The 12,329-nt window shown below is 37.1% G+C and overlaps 1 long non-coding RNA gene across 1 annotated transcript in view; it reads right to left on the minus strand.

The window, feature by feature from the left end:
- The window catches only part of LOC120433727, a 62,587-nt gene extending 50,258 nt beyond the window's left edge, over positions 1–12,329 (minus strand). The window contains exons 1-2 of the long non-coding RNA XR_005608719.1: positions 12,069–12,329; positions 1,252–1,374 (exon numbers count right to left, since the gene is read on the minus strand). This is a non-coding gene — a long non-coding RNA (uncharacterized LOC120433727). The remainder of the gene's footprint in view (positions 1–1,251; positions 1,375–12,068) is intronic.

The raw sequence follows: 12,329 nt of genomic DNA on the forward strand, positions 1-12,329 counted from the left end.
TGAGGGTAAAACATTGAGGGATTTCCCTTTAATCAGATCTCTTAGGAGTCTATGTAGTAGACCAATACCCCAATGAGTTTCCTTTTAAAAAGCTCCAAATAGATTGGTTGCATGCTGCCACAGTCTTAGCCTCAATCAGAGGGAGTTGAGGAGGATTTTGTTAAATCTAAGAGCCTTTTACATCTCTGAAAAGTTCATTTCTCTTCATCTATTAACTCTGAATAAAAACCTACCATCATTTATGCATTTGTCCATTTAGGAATCCTCAAGCTCGTGAGCTGCAGATCTGAGGCCAAATTTTGAGCTTACGGATGACCAATCAAAGAGTTGCATGCCTCAGAGCTGAACCACAAATGGATCCTTCACAGCATTGTAAATCAGGACCTCAAAGAGTATTATTTAGCCTCAAGCAAAGAGTGCTTGTTTATCAGATGGTGCCTGAGTCTAGGATAAAAACCTCCCCATAAATCTGGGTACCTTTTATGTGCTCATGGAGACTGGCTGGCTCATTCTGAGTTTAAGGCTTTCAAGAATGCAGAGGTAAGCATGGCATTCATGTCAAAGAGTAAACATTGTATTACGAGGTCCTGAGGGCAAGTTTACGAGATGTTCAAACATAATCTAATCGTCTTAATGTATTTTTAATGACACCTGTATCCCAGTGAAGCTTTGCTGTGACAAACAAATAAGAAACCACAAATCAGTGACAAATCCTAACACTTAAAGGGTGAATTCAAGGTGAATCTTCAGTCTGGCTAAAACCTTTGCATTCATGATTTAGTGTATGGAGTCAATATACGGGTTCAATAAGCACTGTCAGTAGGTGCTACACTATATCCAACTCTGTGCTAGATGTAAGTTATCACGATTGCGGCGCCCCGGAAGGTAATTTTCAGAACATTTTATTTCGTTATCTGATTTATTGAAGCTCAGACATGGCATTGCCAAGCCCCAGATGATAAATCAAACGTGCAGCGGCTGCCTCTGATAACTCAATAAGCACCTGGACTCCTCCTAACATGTCACACCTGCACTTCTACGTATACCAGTTTCATTCTCGAGCCTCACTGGGGGGGCTCAATACACCTGCCTAGTGCATTTCAGCAGTCTAGCAGCTGGGAGAGAAGCATCATGCATGCTTAATTAGGAGGATCGGGAACCATGGGAGGAGGCAATTTTTTTAATGCATCTTATATATACTCTTAACAATTTGAAATGCAATGGGGAGCATTTTGCTGGAATGACACTCACCCTCCCTTGTTGAGAAAAGAGGCACTGCAAATCAATAGAAAGTTGTTTTCAGGGATCGTCTTTATCCTGGGATGAATGATTTCTATCTTGATGGGAGTGGTTTCATCCAAGATGACAATGCTCCTATACACAGGACATAGGGGGTTACCAAATGATTTAAGAACAATGAGAATAAAATTTTAGGGCTGTTATGATCTCTGTAAACTGAACACCTATAGAGGACCAGCGTGTTAGGCATTGCACCTCACCACATAAGGGAATATCAGTTGGACTAATCATGTTTCTTCCCACAAGCAGAGCTCAAACGACTTGTAGCATCAATGCTATGGCACAGTAAAAGTGCTCTGGCAACACGTTTGCCTACAAACTTAAAACTATATGTTTTTTCCTTATTTTTTGTCTTTTTGTATGTAGTATTCCTCTCTCAATCGGCACTCTTTCTCCACCTTTTCCACTATTATTTTAAACAACCATGAAGGATTTAAAGCATATTCATATTTTGTGTATTCAGTTTTACTCACACTGCAGAGTATTAAAAGGACTTAATTTAATGAGCACATTTGAGCATATTTAAAAAGAGAATACCAAGGGGAGACTTTGTTGATCGATAGTATTGCATATTTTCTGGCCAATCAATTTGGTGCCTGCTTAGGAGCCATTACCAAGAGTAATGAATAGGGGGTATTTATTAAATTTCATGGTGACTTTTCCAATGTCATATATGGGAAAAAGCCTGTTCAATGGATAGATTGTTCACTCTTTGAGTGTCAACAAGCCAAAATTGACTTTCAAATCCTCCAGCTGAATAATAGGAACTATAAGAATTGTTTTTATTTCCTATAGTTCATATAGTGCTCTTTTTGAAGCACTTATTCCAATAAAATTTAAGAATTCACAGCCATATTTGTGCTGATCTGCACAGAGTCGATAAGTAAGAAAAGGTGAAAATAGAGGAGATTCAGTATACAAAGGTTGTTTGTCTGTAGGCAGATACCTGTGTTCTGAATTCAAAGATACGAACATATCCTTGAGCTGAGATTTTATGCCCTGTGGAATATCACTTGCTGTAGTTGTGTCTGTGGCAGCATGCACAGAGGTAGTAGTATCTAAGAAGCCATTTCAGACAGGTGAAATTTCCAAATGAATTTTTAGTGTTTCACAAGGACAATCTTCTGCTTTAAGAGTACTGCTGTTGCAGAATGACTCTTATCAACATTTCACAAGCTGTGTGTTTATCGCAGACTTACAATCATACACCCAAATCTGATGCGGGCTCCAGCATTGCTACAAAGGCTACAAACCCTGTAAGGGACTGAGGAGGGAAGACGCAATATGATAACTCAGAATGTCCTGCTGTAATTATGGTATTCATGAAAAGATGAAAGTGAGTGCAGACTAAATCTCTAGCTGCGGGCAAAATCAACAGCTTGGCATTACTCCGTGACCCCTGCCTATCTTGAGGATACAGCAAACATACCAAAACTTTGCAGCTTTTTTTCATCAGTCAAGAGTGAGGGAATGAAGTGCATCGATTGCTTGTGATTATTAACTAGACTGAGATAAGCCCTCTCCTTATTATGCAGATTACTGAGGCTCCCCGCTCCAGCATATTGTACAGATGCAAGGGAGCAGCTGCTCTTACAGATGGTGGGTACACGGATCTATCATTATGCCTCCATTGTCTCCACTTCAATTGTTTGGGGGACAACAGAACTGCATCAAAGAGGAATCCGACTGCAATGAATTAAGAAAGAGAAACGAAAACCATCAAGTAAATTTATACACCGGAGGCCGTGGAATGGAGAGGAGCGTAAAGCTGAAGCTATTTCATATATACAACCATGGAGTCACCCAGTCATGTATACTGTACCCAAATCTGTTGGATGCAGCACTGTGCACCAAACATATGTTGTTTTTAGCAACAAACAGACATTAATTTAGGAGTCAGATATTAATTCAAATATGAAAAAGAAACTACAGCTAAGCAAATAAAAAAATAATTGAACTTAAATGTTCAGAAATTTAAACAAAAATATGTAAACCTCCTCTTTGGAGTAATTTCAAGTAACTACTCAAATTTTTAAAAAAAACTCAGATTATGCACTTTTATTTAGCACACAAGCAATAACTGATCACAGTTATTTTTAGATCTATGAACTCATCCCACAAAGGCCACCACAGTGAAGGGAGAATATGCAGACAACATCAGTTTTGCCCTTAAGGGGAACCTCTGGTTGTCCATTTGACTCTCCACACCTCCTGCTGTGTGCTGCTCAGATCAGGACACTGGTACCTCCTCTGATCAAACATGACATTACACTGGAGGGAATTACATGCTCAGATTATACAGGAGAAGGTCACACCGAGTTGTAGATGATGACAGCAGTCACACTATTTCGCAGTTAGCGACGGGTAATATTACTTTAAACATTAATGCAGTGACATTAACCCTGGCACAAAACAGGTTTCCAAATCTTGTCAAGGAGGCTGGTAATTTAAGGTTGGATAAAAATGTCCCTGACATATAAAGAATTTACACCCTTAAGCGTAAGTAATTACAACCTTTTCCCTTACACATCCAGCAGCCACAATGGGTGACAAAGATAAAGCGTAGGATAATGCAGGCTCATAGTGAATGTCCAACACAACAGGAGCATATGAATGAAAAGCTATTTCAAACTAAGAAGTACAATAGGTATACTAAAATCAATAGATTGAACTAATCATGGTGCTTTTGATTTTTGAATATGTATTAGTAAAAGAAGAAGGTAACTGAATAACTGATATATTAAAGCGATAAATGTTGTACTGAATAGTCCACTCTGTCAACTAGAGTATAACATAGCATTATACATAATTTTCTGCCAGTACATTATCTATTTTTTAAACTGAAGTTTATGGGAATTTCTACATAACACAGAAAGTGACTTCATTGAAAAGCAGTACATTGAAACTGATTTTAACAGATTGTTATTTATTTTCACTGTAGCAGACTTACAAGAGAAAACAATTAAATCCATACGATTACTGTATTTCTTCTTTGTTCGTTGTCATTTAATTCCAATATTAAGCTTCGATCTTTGATCTTTATTGGTTTTGATTCCATAATTCTCATAACAGCAGCTATTGAATACAAAGACAGGCTTAAACTATAAGCACAAAATTCCCGCTACCATCCATATATTACAGTAATATGCAGTTTAATTCCCATAAGATAGAGATAAGGCTCTCCTCCTTATGGGAATTATTTGCTTCAAATAGAAAATCAATTCCTTAGCAGAATATATTCAATTTTCAATATCCCAGAGACGCTGCTCTCAGTATCATTTAATAAATTCCACCTTAGCAACTTACTGCCTATTTATTCAATATTAAAGCAGAATTCATCCTTCTAACAATAAAATTCATGCAAATATAATGTGTGTGTGAGTAAAAACACAGTGTATAGGAAAATATGCAGATATATCCCAGGAGGTCAAAAAGCTAACATTAATTCCTTAACTTGAATCTGCTATATTCCAATAAATAACAGTTTTCCTTTCTTGGGTCATGTGTCATGGGTGGATTGAGCTCCTGTCAGAGCACAAAGCTCCCCACACAAGTCCACGCTGCCTCGTCTGTTGTTAGGACCTGGTCCACATGGGGCCAAATTTGATTGGAAAGCCCAGAGGGAGGAGTTCCACCAGTCACAGGGGCATTGTTAGCGCCTCCAAAATGGCCAGAGAAGAATGACTGATTATGCAACCACAGCCAGGGTTACTAATAGGAATTCTATTTGAATTTCTAACATAACAGATGTTTGCTGGGCACCTCCATGGAGTGTGCATACACAGTTATGCTAATTCACCATTCAAGTTAGCTCAGAGTCATTAGAGCACACAGCTAGCTTGGATCCTTCTGTCAAAATAATAATTGGCCATTATTGATATTAATTAACATTTTTGCTCTCTATGTCCTTTTTGACCCACTATCTGTTAGTAAATCCAGTTACCGAGCCCTATTAGGGCAACAAAATCCACGGGACTCTATAGTCGCTGTGAGTTATTTATCAGAAACAGAACATAAAGCCAATTAGGAATGGGTGCAGACAGTTGTCTTCATTCTCCACTGACTACTTCTTGATCTCCATTATAAATTGCTAATAGAGCAGATACTGGTTAACAAAAGGGGGGAGAAGGGTAGGTTACCATTTCTCACTCCCACCCCGATGACAGGTGAATAGCACCAATTACAGTATTTTTGCTTGATGAGGCTACACCATCAGCTGTTTTCTTTCCTTTTTTTTTCTGTAGTTGAGGGGCACATGGTGCACCTTTCTCTGTTCTGCTGGTCAGCAGGGTTAATTGGCCCAAAACTTGAATATTACTGCAGGCCATTAAAGTGTTGATGGTTTGTCCTCCAAAAGTCATAGCTTTTGGTCTCTGTGCTATTATGACACAACGAGCAGGAGAAACACTTTATAGGCTCAGATCAAGAAATCCTAATAGGTGTATATTGACTGGTTTATTTTCCACAAAGGGGTTGGTGGCTGCAAGAAAATATATCAAAAAGGCTATCAACAATGGTTGGGTCTTTTGTGTGGAATCAATAGTGAGCCATAGACGAGCTGAGTTTTCACCGTTCTCTCTCGTCATTTAAAAAGACTGTAGACTACATGATGGAAGGACTCACACGACTTTTTTTTAACATAGTATTCACACTAGACAGCAGGTTATTGTTACTCTAACGTGATGCTTGGGAACTATTTGTTTAGTATTGTACAACAAAAGGACTTAGTAGCATGAAAGATCATGAGTTGTTGTTAAAGCAGGTAGTCTAAGGCACTGCAGGCGAAAGCGGATCAAATCCAATTTTTTTGACCCTATGCGACCCATATCCGATCATGGTATGACAGTGTGAACGGCACAAATCCGATATTTTCAAATCCGATCTGGGTCACTTTCGCATGTGGTACTGAATCTGATAAATATCCGATGTTTTAGAAAGCGACTGCTGTTTGAACGGTCATGTCGCATTAAATCCGTCCTTTACGTCACTGACACGAGACAGACGCCAATTATCAGCGCCGGAGAAGCGCCTGAGAAGACATCGCGAACGCTTCCTGGCCATCCAGTGTAGATGTCAGTGAAACTGTTGGGAAGACAACGTGAACATTTTATTTGTACTGTATAATCTGCAGATTCTAACAGAAATCTGCAACTATCCTTTGAAGCACCGCTCCTCTCTAAAACTATAATAAGGACAATTATTAGGTTATTTACATTATTATGTAAATAACAAAATAACTTAAAGCAAAAACTGGGAAACGTAAAGTCCGAAGTCTTTATATTAAGGACCATCAGTCAAACAATATTGTTTGCTCTGGGTCTAAACAGAGCGCGTTGTGTGTGACGTCTTCTTTTGCGCATGCGGGCCGCTTTGAGCGTTCACACTAGAGCGTGTTTGCTCTCGCATTTTATTTGTAGTGTGAACAAGCAGACAAAAAAATCGGATTTGATCAAAAAATCGGAATTGAGCATTAAGACCTGCAGTGTGAACGTAGCCTAACATAACCTATGTGAATTAAAACTAATGTTCCTGCTCCCTGAATCCAGATGCTGCCATAGTAGCCCAGGTTTATGACAAAAGGTATTGCGGTCCCTTAAATGAGCAGTATTTAATAGCCTGGATTCAAGTGTAAAGGCTTTCTCCCTAGTGCATTACTCCGAGAACCTAATTACAAGTTTCATCATCAATCATGAGCATTATTTATTCAGTGAAATGAATTTCTAATTAATAACTGATGAGCATTATGGCCTCAAAGACTGTAAAGTAATTAATTATAGTTGGCAACAGGGAATATCCCTGTAAAGGACTATCTGGTGCACAGTCACAGCACAGCAGTGCCAACAGGCTAATGTCCACAAAGAAGATGCACTGATTTTTTTTTTCTATCCCTTATTGAGATCATTACAGTCATGAATGTTGTCTCAGGCTGTCATACAATTGGTAATCTAATAAAAAATTGATAGTAAAATTTTGTTGCCTCCCTTCCATCATCCTCATAGATGGTTTTGGCTTCCATTTGCTTTAACTGTTAAAAAAATACAGAAAATTTTTGGTCTATATAGTTTCACAGTGTCAAAAGTAAATGGACAAAATGATAAAGATTAAATTTAAACACTGATGCAAATCTTTTGCCATCAGTGGTTGCCAGAAGTTGGGTACCCATGAAATCTTCTTGTTGGGGTCCTTTGCTAGGCCTTTACTCTTTGTGGATTTTTGTGGTTCTTTCTTCAGTTTTGTATTCAGTAAAACAACAAACTCATGCTCAGATTGGCCATTGAAGAACATTCCCCTTCTTTCCATAAATAACCTCTAGGGTTGCTTTGCTGTGTGTGGTTTTTTAGGGTTTTTTTGGGCTATCCCATCTGTCACAGGGCTAACACAGAGAGACAGACAACCATTTGCATTCACACCCACTGGCTGTTTAGAGTCACCAATTAACCTGACCACACTAACTGCATGTTTCTACCCGGAGTACCCGGAGAGAACCCACACAGACACGGGGAGAACATGCAAACGCCACACTGAAGGACCTTGGCCAGATGGTGGATTCAAACCCAAGATCTTCTTGCTGGTGGCTATAGCGCTAACCACTGTGCTGCTAACCTATCCAAATGTTGTTTTTTAAAGACTTTTTTCTAAAAATAACATTAAAAAACAAAACAAAAAGCAGTCCAGTGTATCTTGAGGTTACTGTCTTAAGCTAACAGGCCAAATGAGGGGTTTTTTGGGTAGGGGGGTAACAAATCATTTCTGCACTTGTGCATCCAACATTTCAAAAGACAGCGCACAAGGGGGGTGGGCTTTCAGTCTCATGTAGTATATTCTATAATATAAAACTGTTTGGCTGTCCTATTATGCTACAGAGGACTGCTAAGATGCACTAAGCTGGATTGTACTAGCTTATTGATTAATGTTTAGAGTCCATGGTAACTTACTGTTACACACTACATACTATTAGGCTATGCATTCAAATATTAACTAAATATTTTGTCATTTTTTTTAATCTCTTATCTTTACCTCTTATTACTTTTCATCATGTTTCAAGTATTAGTAGTCTTTTCTTTCCTTTTTTTTTTTTTTACATATTATTTTTGGCAAATTTTACCAAGAAGTAACTGTGATTACCAGACCAAATCTAAATTGAAATACCAACCAGTCTATGAATTCTACAAATTTAAAAACATCCATAACAATAAGAATGACAGAGCCGATAGAGATAATATACATAATACTGTTTCTATTGTATGTATTTACTATTAATATTAGCTCATAACAATCAAAATGAATATTCCCCCCTTGTCATAAACTGATAGCTAATCAGCTGTTATTTGTTCAAAAGTAGATCTTTCATAGGTTTAATCTGTTCCAGACTTACAAAATGCAAAAGGTTTTAAAGTTTTTATGACTGTTTTAAAGAAAGGTCACCGTTGAGGAGATAACATTCACAAGAAAAAGAAGACACCTCCACTTTTGAAAAGAGAAACATAATTACGTAAAAGCATGTTTGTAGAATACTTTGGGTCGTGAGAAAAGATTCAGCACTGATTCCATTAGCCTGACCTCCTTCAAGAGGGTTTTACAAAGTGGATCACCTAGTGCCAAATGACCACACTCACTTAAGACAGAAATATATAAATAATTGCAGTACACGGTTTAACTTGTTCACGCAAGTGCAAGTCTATCTTTTGAGGTGAATTATGTGCATATAATAAACCCTGTGTGCTGGTAGTTATTACATATTAATGACTCTCCTGTTGATACCATTAATGACTATTATTAGATTTCTCACTGCCACAAACATAACACTGAACATTTTTTTCCATCACTGCAATTTTGCCTAATTTATACACAGAATTGCATCCTCACATCACTGTAATCATGTTGTCCTGAACTAATCCTTTTCAAGGCTCATTTCAGCTGTAGTATATTTGGAATAACCACAGGTCAAACATAAGATTGGTTAAAATGAAAGTAGATGATTGTGCATCTTCCTCCAGACATTACAGTGAAATAGAGACATTATGAAAAAGGCACAGACTGTCAAAATGATGATAAAGAACCATGAGAGGCTGTAATTCTGTCATTTAGAAAATGGAAATCACCGATGCAGCTCTTTAATTTATCTGTTGTTTCAATTCAGCACAAATTTTTGCACATTTGTGGCAGTTTTTTTTACATATATTTATCTCACACAACTCCACCTGCACAAAACAGAGATGGAGTAAGTCATGCATGGCTGTTTAAGCTATTCAGAGTAAATGTAATAAATGTTCATGACTATAATGCTGAACTGCAGCACCTTTAATATGCAGCACTGCATCCTTGCAGGTTAAAAGATGCTACAAGATAATATTCATGCCTGCACATAGGCAAAACATGACATAAAAATATAAACACAACAATGGATGCCACTTAAATAGACTTTAGCAATGGAGACATTTATAAATTTGACACATCACATGAATTCAATAATACTCTCTAACCATAATTGTCATAGTTTTACAGGCAGATAAAACCTTCCTTGTGTATGATAACAGTGTACACATTTGCAATTTAGATATTTTTACACAGGTCATTGTGTAGTAACTAAACATCATGCTATAGTTAGTCTGGTCATATATTTGTACTTAATTTTTAAATAATTTTAGCAGAGCACGAATTATGATATCAATAAAATATTAAACACTTTCACTTAGTGCATCACACATAGGGCCTCTGTACAAGCAGAGAACATTAAAAAGTAGGTGGAGTATTTGTAAGACGTGTACATAAGGATTACTTACACAGTGGTGAGAATTGGCTCAAACACCACCCTACTATAAAACAGGCCTAAGACTTCTGTAAGCATACTGCTAATGTGTCAACCGTGCAGTCAGTGACATTTAAACTAAATTTAACGTGTCACAATGTCCTTTTATATCCTTTTATAGGGTGTTAATTGTTTTTCAACACATGACAACAGAGCAGACTGGAAGATATAATTAAGGCACAAAGTTTTCATGCAGATGTTTGTTTAAAAATGTGGGTGTTTTGCTCAAGCATGATCTCATAAGATGATAAAAGAGGAACACATCTGCTGCTGTTCAAGTGGATGTTCCAATTACTCTATTAAATCTAACTTTGTAGTATTGGATACTTTTTGCCTTTTAACTTTGACTTCAATTTAAAGTCATTGGGCATTGTTTCTATTTGAAAACAATAGATAAAAAGTGAATGAATTATCTTGCTTTCATATTTTCAGTTTAGCTTGTTTCAAACTGTCACCCAAGGGACAAAGTATCCGAACTGAATTAAACTGGGAACCAAGTGAAACACATAAGAATGAGTGCACAACTAAAAACAGTAGCTACTGAACCCATTATACAGTTAATCTACATTAAAAACTGCTAAATATGGAGTTCCCGTAGCTCCAAGAACCAGTAAAAAGACAGAAAATTCCATAATGGTATCATAAGTGTCTGTGTATATATACACTAAGTGGCCACTTTATTAGCACACTTTTTTAGTACCAGATTGGACCTTCTTTTACCTTCACTGTGTTAATTCTTCGTGGCAAAGATTCAGCAAGGTGCTGGAAACACTGTACACTGTGGTGAAGTTTAAATAATGTTCAGTTGATGATCGAGGCACAATGGATCAATGCTTTCATGTTGTTTATTACCAAATTCTGTCCCTATAATCCAAATGTTGCAAAATAATGATTAAAATCAAATAAAGTTCAGCTTTTCTAGTAGGACTTTCTGGAGGTTTATTTAGTTGAATCTTATAGCAAAAGCCATGATCTGCAAAGAGCTTAGAAACCATTGAAAAGATATCATTGTTGAAAGGCAGCAGTCAGGTGAAGGGTACAAAAGACCATCCAAGTCATCAAAATGTACTATGAAGCCCAATGAAGATAATCAACAACAATAATAAAAAAATATCATATTATTAAAAATTTAGCAAAGGTACGTTTGGCACCAACACAGGTCTGCACAAAAGCCAAAAGAAGACCATACCTATGGAGAAGCATGCTGATGGCAACTTTGGGGTTTTCTTAAGCTTTAGTCAAGGTGGAGGGGATTATGAACAGCTCCAAATACCAGTCAACTCTGAGACAAAAAGACATCTGATAGAAAGCTGAACACTATAAATACATCGAAGATACATTTGACTTTTCAGAACAACAATGATGACAAAAAATGGCTTCAGTAGAAGAAGATTAAAGTTTTGGAAGGGCCCAGTCAGAGCCAAGACTTTTCAAAAAATGTGAATGGTGCCCCAAAGAGGGCTGTACATACAAGATCCTCATAATCTGACAAATTTGGAGTGATTTTACACAAAATAGTGGCCAGGCAAAGATGTGCAGTGGAGATGAACTCCTACCCAATGAGACTAAATGTTGAATTGTATTTTTTTTTATTCATTTTTTCTGCCTTAAAGATATCCCTTTGTTTTTAGTATTTTCAATTGTTATAGATCACATTAAAGATGGTAAGCTATAAAATTATACTTACTATTTTAAAAAAAAATTACAAAAACCTGGCTCTTGTCCTCCAAATAAACAATTGACTTTATTGTTATTAATGAGACACATTCCTATATAAATGACCAAAAAACATAGTAATACCTCTAGCAATAACTTTTAATTACTTAAATGACCTAATTTTATATTTGTCCAAGACTTAAGCACTGACTTTAGAAGCAGAGTTTTTACCTTAGTTGCTATAAAGTGTACAAAATCCCCCACAGAGAGTACAACATACAAGACTTATTTTAAAAGAACTAACCTTTCAGTCTTTGAAAAGCTGCTCCGAAGGTTAGCTCATTTCGCTCCTTTGCTATTGTTAGCAAAGTAGTGATAGGAATTTTAAAACAGAGCTACATTTTTTTCCTGACTAGAAAAAAATTTCAAATGCTATCAGTCTTTCAGCATTCTGTAATGTTGACATACATGACATAAATCCCTCACAGCTAAAAACTTGTTGCTAGGGCTAACACTATTACTTTCCCCTCGAAAGTCGTGCTCTGATTGGGTGTACGGGCCACCG

This window comes from Oreochromis aureus, linkage group 16, assembly GCF_013358895.1.
Source record: "Oreochromis aureus strain Israel breed Guangdong linkage group 16, ZZ_aureus, whole genome shotgun sequence".
NCBI classification, from domain to species: domain Eukaryota; kingdom Metazoa; phylum Chordata; class Actinopteri; order Cichliformes; family Cichlidae; genus Oreochromis; species Oreochromis aureus.